At 37.6% G+C, this 12,406-nt stretch overlaps 1 long non-coding RNA gene across 2 annotated transcripts; it reads left to right on the top strand.

Moving 5' to 3' along the window:
• The first annotated feature begins 8,774 nt into the window (after positions 1-8,774).
• LOC115511579 lies at positions 8,775-11,795 on the top strand. 2 transcript variants are annotated; one of them, XR_003968108.1, is made up of 3 exons: positions 8,775-8,803; positions 9,541-9,631; positions 11,764-11,795. It is a non-coding gene; the product is annotated as an uncharacterized LOC115511579 (long non-coding RNA). The 2 variants fall into 2 exon arrangements; XR_003968109.1 differs by having other exon boundaries at positions 11,782-11,795.
• Positions 11,796-12,406: the final 611 nt, after the last annotated feature.

Raw genomic sequence — 12,406 nt, forward strand, 5'->3', positions numbered from 1 at the left:
AAGTTAAAGATATTAATATAAATCTAAGGTTAAAAAGTTCCATGTAAAATTGCAAATATTTCTAGGATTTCAAATAGGGTAAGTCTTTCATATTTCAAGGAAAGAAATAAGTTGATCATTAACATTGATAGTAAATAAGTGACTGAAAAAAAGTCGTTCTGGCCTGTGATTTATTTAATGCAGTGTTTACTGAATATTGGAAGACTAAACAGGGCCTACCATTGGAAAGCTTGGAGTCAAGCCAGGGGGAACAAATCTCACCCATATAGAACAATTCACAGGCAATAACATTAAGTTTAAAAAAGAAAGCAAATTTGTGCATTGCATATAATTTCTAGTTTAATTTTTCCTACTTTGCACCAAGCTTAGATTGAGAAAATCTAAGTTTTAGTTTTAGTACTGACTCTGCCAGTTCCTAGCTATATAATTTACATAACATTTCTGAGCCCACTTTCTATGTTATACAAGCTGGGAGATTATACAATCTCTTTTTTCAGTTCTTGTCAACTGTAACATTCTGAAATTCCAATTCTATTTACCAAAATGGTGTCCTATGGCTTACATTTTAAAAAATACACGAGAATAACAGCAAAAAAACTTTTAAAAAATTTTTTGAGGGGTGCCTGGGTGGCTCAGTCAGTTGAGCATCAGACTCCAGCTTAGATCATGATCTCACAGTTCATGATTTTGAGCCCCACATCAGGCTCTTTGCTATTACTGCAGAGCCTGCTTTAGATTCTCTGTCTACCTCTTTTTCTGCCCCTCCCCTGCTCACTCTCCTCTCTCTCTCTCTCTCTCAAAAATGAATAAACATTTAAAAAAAAGAAATATTTGATACAAAATAAAATTCCAGGATGGGGACAGCAGACTCTAGTTTATTAAAGAAATTAGAAATATTAAGCATCAAAATCTTCAAATTTATTTTTGAAGCCAAAACCAACACAAAAAGAAAATGGGTTCTAGCTTCCATTGTATAATAAAAGGCAGTTTCTCCTTTACATGGAAAAACTCAAAGAGACATTTTGTATGAGATACTTTTATTTATGATGGCATCACTCTCAATAAATTCAATACCAGCATTATAGAAAATACAGTTACTTATCACTATTGTCATGTTTATGTGAAATCTCTATATATAAAAGTTCAGAGAAACTATTCATGACCACCTGTCTGACTTTTGGGTTATTGGTCCAGAAAGAGAGCTTATCGCTTGGATTTTTGCAAACAACAGAACAAGGAAAATAATTTGACTACCAGTAATTGATACATAAAGAAACAACTCTTGTCACATTTTCATTTCTCAAATTTCTTTTCCTCTAAAAAGGTTTTTTGAGTTAACTTGACTTAAAAAAAAATCCCTATCTACATTTTTGGTTAGGATTGGCAATAGCTTCCAATGGTTTCAGTTTTTATGGAATATATGGCATTGGATGACAGACTGGTCATATTCTAGTTTCCTCATGCTCTATAAATAGCCATGGAGGAAGGATATAAGAGAGAGAAGCTATTTATATACATTGAGAATGGAGCACCTCCTGGTTTTCATGACTATCCTGTCTCAGGATATGTTAACCCTTGTGCTAAAAAAGTGTTGGGTTTCAGCTCAGTCTGTATAAAAGTGTGTCCTCTCTGATAAAAGAATCTGATTCAAGGCAGGTATGAGAAGGAAAGTAGCTATACAATACTGAATTGGAGTATTTGGTACTGGCAAAGCTCATGATAAAAACTTTTTATTTTTATTTTTTTGCTTCATGCTTACTCTAATCTTACAATCAATATGAAAACATAAGTATGAGACAAAACCCAAAGTCAGTGTTCATGAATCTTTTCAGTTGAAAAGACTTTCTGCTCCTATCCTGAACAGAGAGAGAGCCAAAGGAACATCTAAGAGTTGGGAGAAGGCCAGATATTAGGTGTAATTGAATGGCTGATGAGGAGTTTGGGTTGTAAGCCAAAAATACAAAATGAAAAGTGCTTTCCATGCTTCTTAAAAGTGTAACAATCCAAAATGCATTGACATCCCAAATTATGTCTTCCTCTGAATCATTCAAAAATTTAATCAATACAATTTAGTCTTCTCTACCCAGTTAACTTATCTCCAGATGTCTTATCTTCCAGTACTGACATGAAAAAGAACACACTATATCTTTAGATGTTTTGTTTCAATACATGCAGCAGAGATGAAAGAATGCCCAATCACTTCTTTTTTTTTCCGTATTCCTATTTAACATCTCTCCCAGACTGTTTTCCTACCTCATGAAGCACCCCATTCACTGATTCGACTGCATTTTCACTATCACCCCTGTCATAAGCTCACTTCCTTCATTAGCTAGAGTTTAGATTTCATGGTCCATCATTAAATTATCTATTGCTACAATCTTAACTATTTCTCCCATTTCTCTTGGCAATATATTCTCTTGGCAAAACCCCAGTTCTAATTAAATTCAACCTATACACTTAATCTCAGCCTGCAACCTATCTCTCTTGGGAAAAAAACACACACTCTTACTGACTTTGAATGCACAGTGTGGCCACAAAACTCAAAGGGGCATACAACACTGCTCAGCAATGGGATTTGTCATATGACTCTTCAAAATGACCATTTCACGCATTGCTATCTTCAGTCCTCCTATATCCATCTTCTCTAGCCTTCTCTCGGTTAGCAACTTTGCCTCATAATTAGCCAAAAATTAGAACTATCAGACAATATCTCATGCATCTTTACAATGTGAAATACCCAGCCTACCCATGTCTGTACCTTCTTATGAATATGAAAGAAGCATCCCTTGGGTTATCCAAGGCCAATTTGTGCACTTGTGCTCCACAGCTCTCTCTTTTTGCTTTCAAGGACTCTGTTACTGTAATTACTTTCTTTTTATCCTGCATTGATTTCTGCTTCTGTGGTGAATTATGACCATTTATCTAAAACATGTTGAGTGTTTCCTTTCTTTAATAAAATAAATCCTTTCTTGAACCCCTTCCTATTCCAGCTTCCATTCTATTTCTCAGCTTGCATTCACAGCACAGGCTCTTCCTTAAAGAGTGGTCCATACCCACTCCCTTCCACCTCTTCTTTCTTTCTTTCCACCTCACATTCTTTCATCACCTTTTCTGTCCCATTAGTTCACTATATCTGCACTAATCAAGGTTACTAATGATCTCCATATTGTCACATCCAGTGGTTACCTTTTTGTTCTTACCAGATGTTCTCATGAGCATTTGGTACATTGACCATTCTCTTATTTTTCTGGTTTTCCTCTCACTTCACAGCCCACTCCTAAGTCCCCCATCTATGTCCTGATAAACTTCAGAAGTTGACATTGCACAAGACCATATCTGGATCCCTCCTGTTCTCTATTTAAATATTCTTCCTTTATGTGTTTTCTCAAATCAAATACTTTAGATCTCATCTATTTGTGACAATTCCCAAAATTAGTTATCTAGCTTTAGTCTCTTTCTGAAACTATAGGTTTATACATCCAACTTCCACTCAGTATCTCCATGAAGCTTTCTTTCTTTATTTTTTTTAACGCTATTTTTTATTTTTTTAAATTTACATCCAAATTAGTTAGCATATAGTGAAGCAATGATTTCAGGAGTAGATTCCTTAATGCCCCTTCCTCATTTAGTCCATCCCCCCTCCCACAACCCCTCCAGCAACCCTCAGTTTGTTCTCCATATTTATGACTCTCTTCTCTTTTGTCCCCCTCCCTGTTTTTATATTATTTTTGTTTCCCTTCCCTTATGTTCATCTGTTTTGTCTCTTAAAGTCCTCATATGAATGAATTCATATGATTTTTGTCTTTCTCTCACTGACTAATTTCACTTAGCATAATACCCTCCAGTTCCATCCACGTAGTTGCACATGGCAAGATTTCATTCTTTTTGATTGCCGAGTAGTACTCCATTGTATATATATACATTTTCTTTATCCATTCATCCAGCAATGGACATTTGGGCCCTTTCCATACTTTGACTATTGTTGATAGTGCTGCTATAAACATTGGGGTGCCTGTGTCCCTTCGAAACAGCACATCTGTATCCTGTGGATAAATGCCTAGTAGTGCAGTTGCTTGGCCATAGGGTAGTTCTATTTTTAGTTTTTTGAGGAACCTCCATACTATTTTCCAGAGTGGCTGCACCAGCTTGCATTGCCACCAACAACGCAAAAGAGATCCTCTTTCTCCACATCCTTACCAACATCTGTTGTTGCCTGAATTGTTAAAGTTAGCCATTCTGACAGGTGTAAGGTGGTATCTCATTGTGGTTTTGATTTGTATTTTCCTGATGATGAGTGATGTTGAGCATTTTTTCATGTGTTGATTGGCCATCTGGATGTCTTCTTTGGAGAAGTGTCTATTCATGTCTTTTGCCCATTTATTCACTGGATTCTTTGTTTTTTGGGTGTTGAGTTTGAGAAGTTCTTTGTAGATTTTGGATACTGACCCTTTATCTGATATGTCATTTGCAAATATCTTCTCCCATTCCATCAGTTGCCTTTTAGTTTTGCTGATTGTTTCCTTCATGGTGCAGAAACTTTTTATTTTGATGAGGTCCCAGTAGTTCATTTTTGTTTTTTTTCCCTTGCCTCCAGAGACATGTTGAGTAAGAAGTTGCTGCAGGCAAGATCAAAGAGGTTTTTGCCTGCTTTTTCCTCGAGGATTTTGATGGCTTCCTGTCTTACATTGAGGTCTTTCATCCATTTTGAGTTTATTTTTGTGTATGGTGTAACAAAGTGGTCCAGGTTCATTCTTCTGCATGTTGCTGTCCAGTTTTCCCAGCACCACTTGCTGAAGAGACTGTCTTTATTTCATTGGATATTCTTTACTGCTTTGTCAAGACTAGTTGGCCATACATTTGTGGGTTCATTTGTGGGTTCTCTATTCTGTTCCATGGATCTGAATGTCTGTTCTTGTGCCAGTACCATACTGTCTTGATGATTACAGCTTTATAGTATAGCTTGAAGTCTGGGATTGTGATGCCTCCTGCTTCGGTTTTCTTTTTCAAGATCGCTTTGGCTATTCGGGGTCATTTCTGATTCCATACAAATTTTAGGATTATTTGTTCTAGCTCTGTGAAGAATGCTGGTGTTACTTTGATAGGGATTGCATTGAGTATGTAGATTGCTTTGGGTAGTATCAACATTTTAACAATATTTGTTCTTCCTATCCAGGAGCATGGAATCTTTTTCATTTCTTTATGTCTTCTTCAATTTCTTCCATAAGCTTTCTATAGTTTGCAGTGTATAGCTTTTTCACGTCTTTGGTTAGATTTATTCCTAGGTATTTCATGGTTTTTGGTGCAACTGTAAATGGGATCGATTCCTTGATTTCTCTTTCTGTCACTTCATTGTTGGTATATAGGAATGCAACCGATTTCTGTGCATTGATTTTATATCCTGCAACTTTGCTGAATTCATGGATCAGTTCTAGCAGTTTTTTGGTGGAATCTTTTGGGTTTTCCATATAGACTATCATGTCATCTGAAAAGAGTGAAAGTTTGACCTCCTCCTGGTTGATTTGGATGCCTTTTATTTCTTTGTGTTGTCTGATTGCAAAGGCTAAGACTTCCAATACTGTGTTGAATAACAGTGGTGAGAATGGATATCCCTGTCTTGTTCCTGACCTTAGGGGGAAAACTGTCAGTTTTTCCCCATTGAGGATTATATTAGCATTGGGTCGTTCATATATGGCTTTTATCATATCGAGGTATGATCCTTCTATCCCTACTTTCTTGAGAGTTTTTAGAAAGAAAGTTGCTGTATTTTGTCAAATGCTTTCTCTGCATCTATTGAGAGGATCATATGGTTTTTGTCCTTTCTTTTATTGATGTGATGAATCACATTAATTGTTTTGCAGATATTGAACCAGCCCTGCATCCCAGGTATAAATCCCACTTGGTCGTGGTGAATAATTTTTTTAACGTATTTAACGTATCTTGTTGAGGATTTTTGCATCCATGTTCATCAGGGAAATTGGTCTATAGTTCTCCTTTTTAGTGGGGTCTCTGTCTGGTTTTGGAATCAAGGTAATGCTGGCTTCACAGAAAGAGTTTGGGGGGCGCCTGGGTGGCGCAGTCGGCTAAGCGTCCGACTTCAGCCAGGTCACGATCTCGCGGTCCGTGAGTTTGAGCCCCGCGTCAGGCTCTGGGCTGATGGCTCGGAGCCTGGAGTCTGTTTCCGATTCTGTGTCTCCCTCTCTCTCTGCCCCTCCCCCATTCATGCTCTGTCTCTCTCTGTCCCAAAAATAAACGTTGAAAAAAAATTTTTAAAAAGAAAGAGTTTGGAAGTTTTCCTTCCATTTCTATTTTTTGGAACAGTTTCAAGAGAATAAGTGTTAACTCTTCCTTAAATGTTTGGTAGAATTCCTCTGGAAAGCCATCTGGCCCTGGACTCTTGTTTTTTGGCAGATTTTTGATTACTAATTCTATTTCCTTACTGGTTATGGGTCTGTTCAAATTTTCTATTTCTTCCTGTTTCAGTTTTGGTAGCATGTATGTTTCTAGGAATTTATCCATTTCTTCCAGATTGCCCATTTTATTGGAATATAATTGCTCATAATATTCTCTTATTGTTGTTTTTATTTCTGTTGTGTTGGTTGTGATCTCTCCTCTTTCATTCTTGATTTTACTTATTTGGGTCCTTTCATTTTTCTTCTTGATCAAACTGGCTAGTGGTTTATCAATTTTGTTAATTCTTTCAAAGAACCAGCTTCTGGTTTCATTGATCTGTTCTACTGTTTTTTTCCATTTTGATAGCATTAATTTCTGCTCTAATCTTTATTATTTCCTGTCTTCTGCTGGTTTGGGGTTTTATTTGCTGTTCTTTTTCCAGCTCCTTAAGGCATAAGGTTAGGTCGTGTATCTGAGATCTTTCTTCCTTCTTTAGGAAGGCCTGGATTGCTATATACTTTCTCTTATGACTGGCTTTGCTGCATCCCAGAGGTTTGGGGTTGTGGTGCTATCATTTTCATTGACTTCCATATACTTTAATTTCTTCTTTAACTGCTTGGTTAGCCCATTCATTCTTTAGCAGGATGTTCTTCAGTCTCCAAGTATTTGTTACCTTTCCAAATTTTTTCTTGTGGTTGATGTAGAGTTTCATAGCATTGTGGTTTGAAAATATCTAATCTAATGGGGGTCCTCTGTGCTTCCTGGATTTTGATGTCTGTGTCTTTCCCCAGGTTAGGAAAGTTTTCCACTACTATTTGCTCACATAACTCTTCTACCCGTTTTTCTCTCTCTTCCTCCTCTGGGACCCCTACGATTCTGATGTTGTTCCTTTTTAATGAGTCACTGATTTCTCTAATTTTTAAATCGTGCTCTTTTGCCTTAATCTCCCTCCTTTTATCTGCTTCGTTATTCTCTATAAGTTTGTCCTCTATATCATTGATTCTCTGTTCTGCCTTGTCCATCCTTGCCGCTGCTGCATCCATCTGTGATTGCAGCTCAGTTATAGCATTTTTAATTTCATTCTGGCTATTTTTTATTTCTTTTATCTCTGCAGAAAGGGATAATTCTAATCTATTTTCAACTCCAGCTAGTATTCTTATTATCGTGATTCTAAATTCTGGGTCAGACATCTTGCTTGTATCTGTGCTGGTTAAATCCCTGGCTGTTGTTTCTTTATGCTCTTTCTTTTGGGGTTAATTCCTTCATTTTTTCATTTTGAAGGGAGAAAAGGAATTAATGAGGTAGAAAAATTGAAATTTAAAAAATTAATATAAAAAATATTAAAATTAAAAATTAAACACACACACACACACGAATCAAATAGATGATGCTAGATCCTAGGTGTGTTCTGGTCTGGGTGTTGAAAGTGGTTTGACAGATTAGAGGAAAAAAAAAGGAAATTGAGAATTTGAAAAAATGAATACACTAAAGTAGACTAAAATGACATGATGTGGGTAAAATAGAATTCGAAAAAATATACACAAAAGTAGAGAATATAGCAGAAAAAATTAAGAAAAAATATTTTTAATAAAAAATAAAAAGAAAAATGTTTTTTAGTTTTCTGTATTTAAAAAAAAGAGGGGCGCCTGGGTGGCGCAGTCGGTTAAGCGTCCGACTTCAGCCAGGTCACGATCTCGTGGTCCATGAGTTCGAGCCCCGCGTCAGGCTCTGGGCTGATGGCTCGGAGCCTGGAGCCTGTTTCCGATTCTGTGTCTCCCTCTCTCTCTGCCCTTCCCCCGTTCATGCTCTGTCTCTCTCTGTCCCAAAAAAATAAAATAAAAACGTTGAAAAAAAAATTAAAAAAAAATAAATAAATAAAAAAAATAAAAAAAAGAAAAGAAATGAAAAAGAGAAAAAAACAGACAAAAAAAGAAAAAAGAAAAGAAAAGAATAGAAAAGAAAAGAAAAGAGAAGAAAAGAAAAAAGAAATCGTTTGAAAATTTGAAAAAGTGAATACACTGTAGTAGACTAAAATAAAATGATGGGAGTAAGATATAATTTTAAAAAATTTACATAAAAGCAGAAAATATAGTAGTAAAAATTAAATAAAAGTATTTTTAAAAGAAATTGAAAGTAAAAATTAAGTTTTTCTCTTTCTGCATTCAAGAAAAAGAAGAGAAATGAAACAAAAAAAGAAAAAGAAAGAAAAAAAGGAAATTGTAAATTTGAAAAGGTGAGTACACTGAAGTAGACTAAAATAAAATGAAAGTAAAGTAGAATTTGAAAAAATTTACACAAAAGTAAAAAATATAGTATAATTTAAAGACAGAAATTTTTAGAAAAGAATTGTAAAAGAGAAAAAGGAAAAAGAGAAAGAAAAAAATTGAATAAATGAGCCTGCTAACAGATTGAAGTAGGACTGAAATTCTTTCATTTTCCCCTAGAGGTCAGTCCATGGAGCTGTTTATAGTCCATAAATTAAGCCAGCAGTGAGGCTTGTGTTCTTGAAGAGCAAAGTTGGCCCAGTTGGGCGGGGCTCGGTGTAACAGCTCCGCTCTCCACTGGATGGCACCTGCTAGCCTACTGGGGTGGATTGTTGTGGTGCTCGTAGGTGTGCATGCGCATGCGCAGGAGCGGTGAAAATGGTGCCACCCAGCTACCCAGTGTGTTCTCCTGGATCAGCAATTGTGCACCAGTCCTCTGTCTTCAGCTCTCATCCATGCCCCGCTTTTCCACTCTCCGTAACCAGGCCCTAGGCAATACCTGTCTCCCAAGGTTTGCCTCAGTTGCAGCTGTTTTCCCTGGCCCCTTCTGAAGGACTGCGGCTTTGACCCAATCCGCCCTCTGCAGGAGGGTGTCACCAACCAATGGCTGAATGAGCAATGGCCAAATGTCGGCTACACCCAGGAATGCCCACTGGACCCTGCTGTTGCCGGTGCCCTGAGACTGCGGCCAGGTGCCAGCCCGCCCCCCAAAAAAGTTCACAAGACAGTGTAGCATTAGCATTTCAGGGATTGTGGGAAATCACAACACACATCTGGCACCAGGCTTCACCGTCAATGACTTTGCCCCAGCACCAGCAAGTGTGGCTGCTTCTGGGATCTGCTGGGACCAGGTGGCTTCAACAGTCTCTACCAAATGTCCTTCCAGCAGTGGAACCGCTTTTCCCTGTGTGTCCCAAGAACCACCCGGACCCTACTCTATTCCTGGGGATTCATCTTTCCCACCAGAGCACCGCCAGGTATCGAGCTGCAGAGTTGCAGCCTTTGCGCTCCCCTTGTTTACAGTCTTAATGGAATTTAAACCCTCTCCTTTCTCCTTTCTCCCTTTTTAGTTTAGTCCCTGCAGCTATTTCCAATTTTCCACTTTCTCTCCAGCTGCTTTTGGGGAGAGGTGCTTTTCCTGTATGCTCCCCCACTCCCCAGTCTCCATCCACTCTCCACCCGCAAAAGGGGTTCCCTACCTTTCATGGCTTCTTGCTCCCCAAGTTCAGCTCTCCGTGCCATGTACCTGCTGAATTCTGTGGTTCAGGTTGTGCAGATTGTTGTGTTAATCTTCCAATCAGTTTTGTAGGTGTGTAGGATGGTTCATTGTTGGTCTGGCTGTATTTTATGGACACGAGACACAAAAAAAGCTTCCATGCTGTTCCACCATCTTGACTCCTCCCCCCCATGAGGCTTTCTAATAAACATCTCAAAATTGATTTGGAAAAAGAGATCAATTCAATAGTTTTTCACAAACTTGCTTCACTCTCAATTTTTCCCCATTAAATTACATAACAATCCACCCAATTGCTTAAGTCAAAAATCTAGGCATTATCCTTCATAATCTACATTTAATCCATCAAGGCTTGTTGACTCCACCTCCAAGACTTATCCCAAGGCTTCCACTTCTTTCCATATTCACTGTATTCATCCTATATCCTCTAACTGGTCCCTTGCTTTTTCTTTTACTCCTCTACAATTCTTCACATAGTAGTCAGAAGGGGTTTGAAATGTAAATCAAATAATGTCACTTCCTTCCTTTAAAATCTCTAGTGGCTTCCCATCATTCTAAAGTAATTCCAAACTCTTAAGCCACCTTATAAGTAACCTAGCCCCTGCCTACTCCTGTGACCTCTCAGAATCCCCTTTCCCTCATTCACTGCACCTACCACCACTAGCCTTTCTTGAACACCTTTAAGTGCATTTCTAGCCATAGGACACTTGCATTCATTCTGCCTAACTGGAAAGCTTTGTCTCTGATCTCTTCATACTTACTTTTTTTTCTTTCAGATAATATAACTCCTTTAGAGCCATTCTACTACTTACTCAGAAGCAGGTCCCCAGTCCCCTATTTTAATTTCTTGCATTATGCTTGTTCTTATCATGTTTTTCTTTCTATCTATCTTTCTTTCTTTCTTTCTTCCTTCTTTCTTTTCTTTTTCTCTTTCTTTCTCTTTCTTTTCCTTTCTTTTATTTCTTGCTTAATACATTTATCTGCTTTTCTATTAGTTGTCTTCCCACTACCACCAATAGAATCTCAATCCCACAAATGAGGAATCTTACCTTTCTGTTCTCAGCTTTATCCTTAGCATCTAGAACAGTGCCTGTTTGACACAAAGTCAGTGCTCCATAAATATTTTTAATGTATGAATAATTGAATTTTTCAGGTACATCCATGTTTGAATTAAAATTTGTCAGGAAGTTTAGATATGGAGCATTTCATTATAGTTTTAAAAGAAAAATAATATTTTTCTGATTTCCTAAATGTATGACGTCAGAAAGTTAATCATTGGCCAGTTTTATTGTTGAGAAGGATGAGAATAGCAGGCTTGAGTTTATAGGTCCATTTTATAACACTCTAAGGTACAGTTTCTAGAACCAGCATATGATTCAGGATTTGCATATATATCAGGGAAATGTAAAACCATTACAGTCTATGAAAGTCAAGTTGACTATCTACCTAGTTGCCATGGTTAAAAGATACTTTACTTGGGCAATGTCCACTTCTGGACCAGTGGGAGTAACATGGCCCAGACTTATCCTCTCATCAGAATCAACATTAAAGAATAGCCAAAGTATACAAAAACAATGTTCTATATACACATAGAACATCAAGGAGTGCAGTATAATGATTCCTGAGAGTGAGAAAATGAAGTGAGCCCTATAGTTGCTTCAGCTGATAAGCTAGAGGGAATTTTCAGCCTGTGGGATAGGGAGAGGGAATTTAAGTAAAGCTCAGTGGTCTCCCTTGAGTTGAAGAGATGGACTCAAGGGTCAGAAGTGATCATGGTTGCTAGTGTTTACACAGCAGAGTACAGGAAAGGAGACTGCTTCCCAGAAAGAGGAAGAGAAATAGAAAGAGTGATGGAGATATACAGATAGATGATAGATAGATAGATAGATAAAGAGAGAAAGAGAGAGCTCTAGATATCTGTTAAGGGTTCTGCTCAAGTCTTAGGCTAAATACTGACCAACACATGTGTGCAAAGAAATCTGGGAAAACTATTATATGAAAAGGGGAGTAGAGGGACAATCCTGAGGTTCACTCAGGGCTGCAAACAATTTGTGTTTGCACTGAGTCACAGCTGAAGTCAGATAGTGTAGAGTCATCACCAAAAGAGAGACCACAGTAGCATCCAGGAATACAAAGAGCTGATTTATATCAGACTTACTCTGTGATGTATACTTGTTTTATCAAAATAGCCCTATAAACTAGCTGTTATTATAAACGTCATTTTACAGTGGTCTGTGTACCATTGTTCTGTGTACCATTACACAGAACATTGGTCTGTGTACCATTACAATGGTCTGTGACCATTGTTCAAGGTCACAGAGCTAACAACCAATAAAGCTAAGATTCAAAATCACGTACATCTAGGATCAGAACCTAGACCTTGAGACAATAGATTATACCATATCTTGCTAGAAGAAGCCATAGTCATAGGAATTTAAATGATGAACAGACTGGAATGATGGACTAACCTGAACAGAGGTTTCTTGGGGCAAGGTTCTAGGAGCATACCTGCCTCTCC

This window comes from Lynx canadensis, chromosome B1, assembly GCF_007474595.2.
Source record: "Lynx canadensis isolate LIC74 chromosome B1, mLynCan4.pri.v2, whole genome shotgun sequence".
Lineage (NCBI taxonomy): Eukaryota > Metazoa > Chordata > Mammalia > Carnivora > Felidae > Lynx > Lynx canadensis.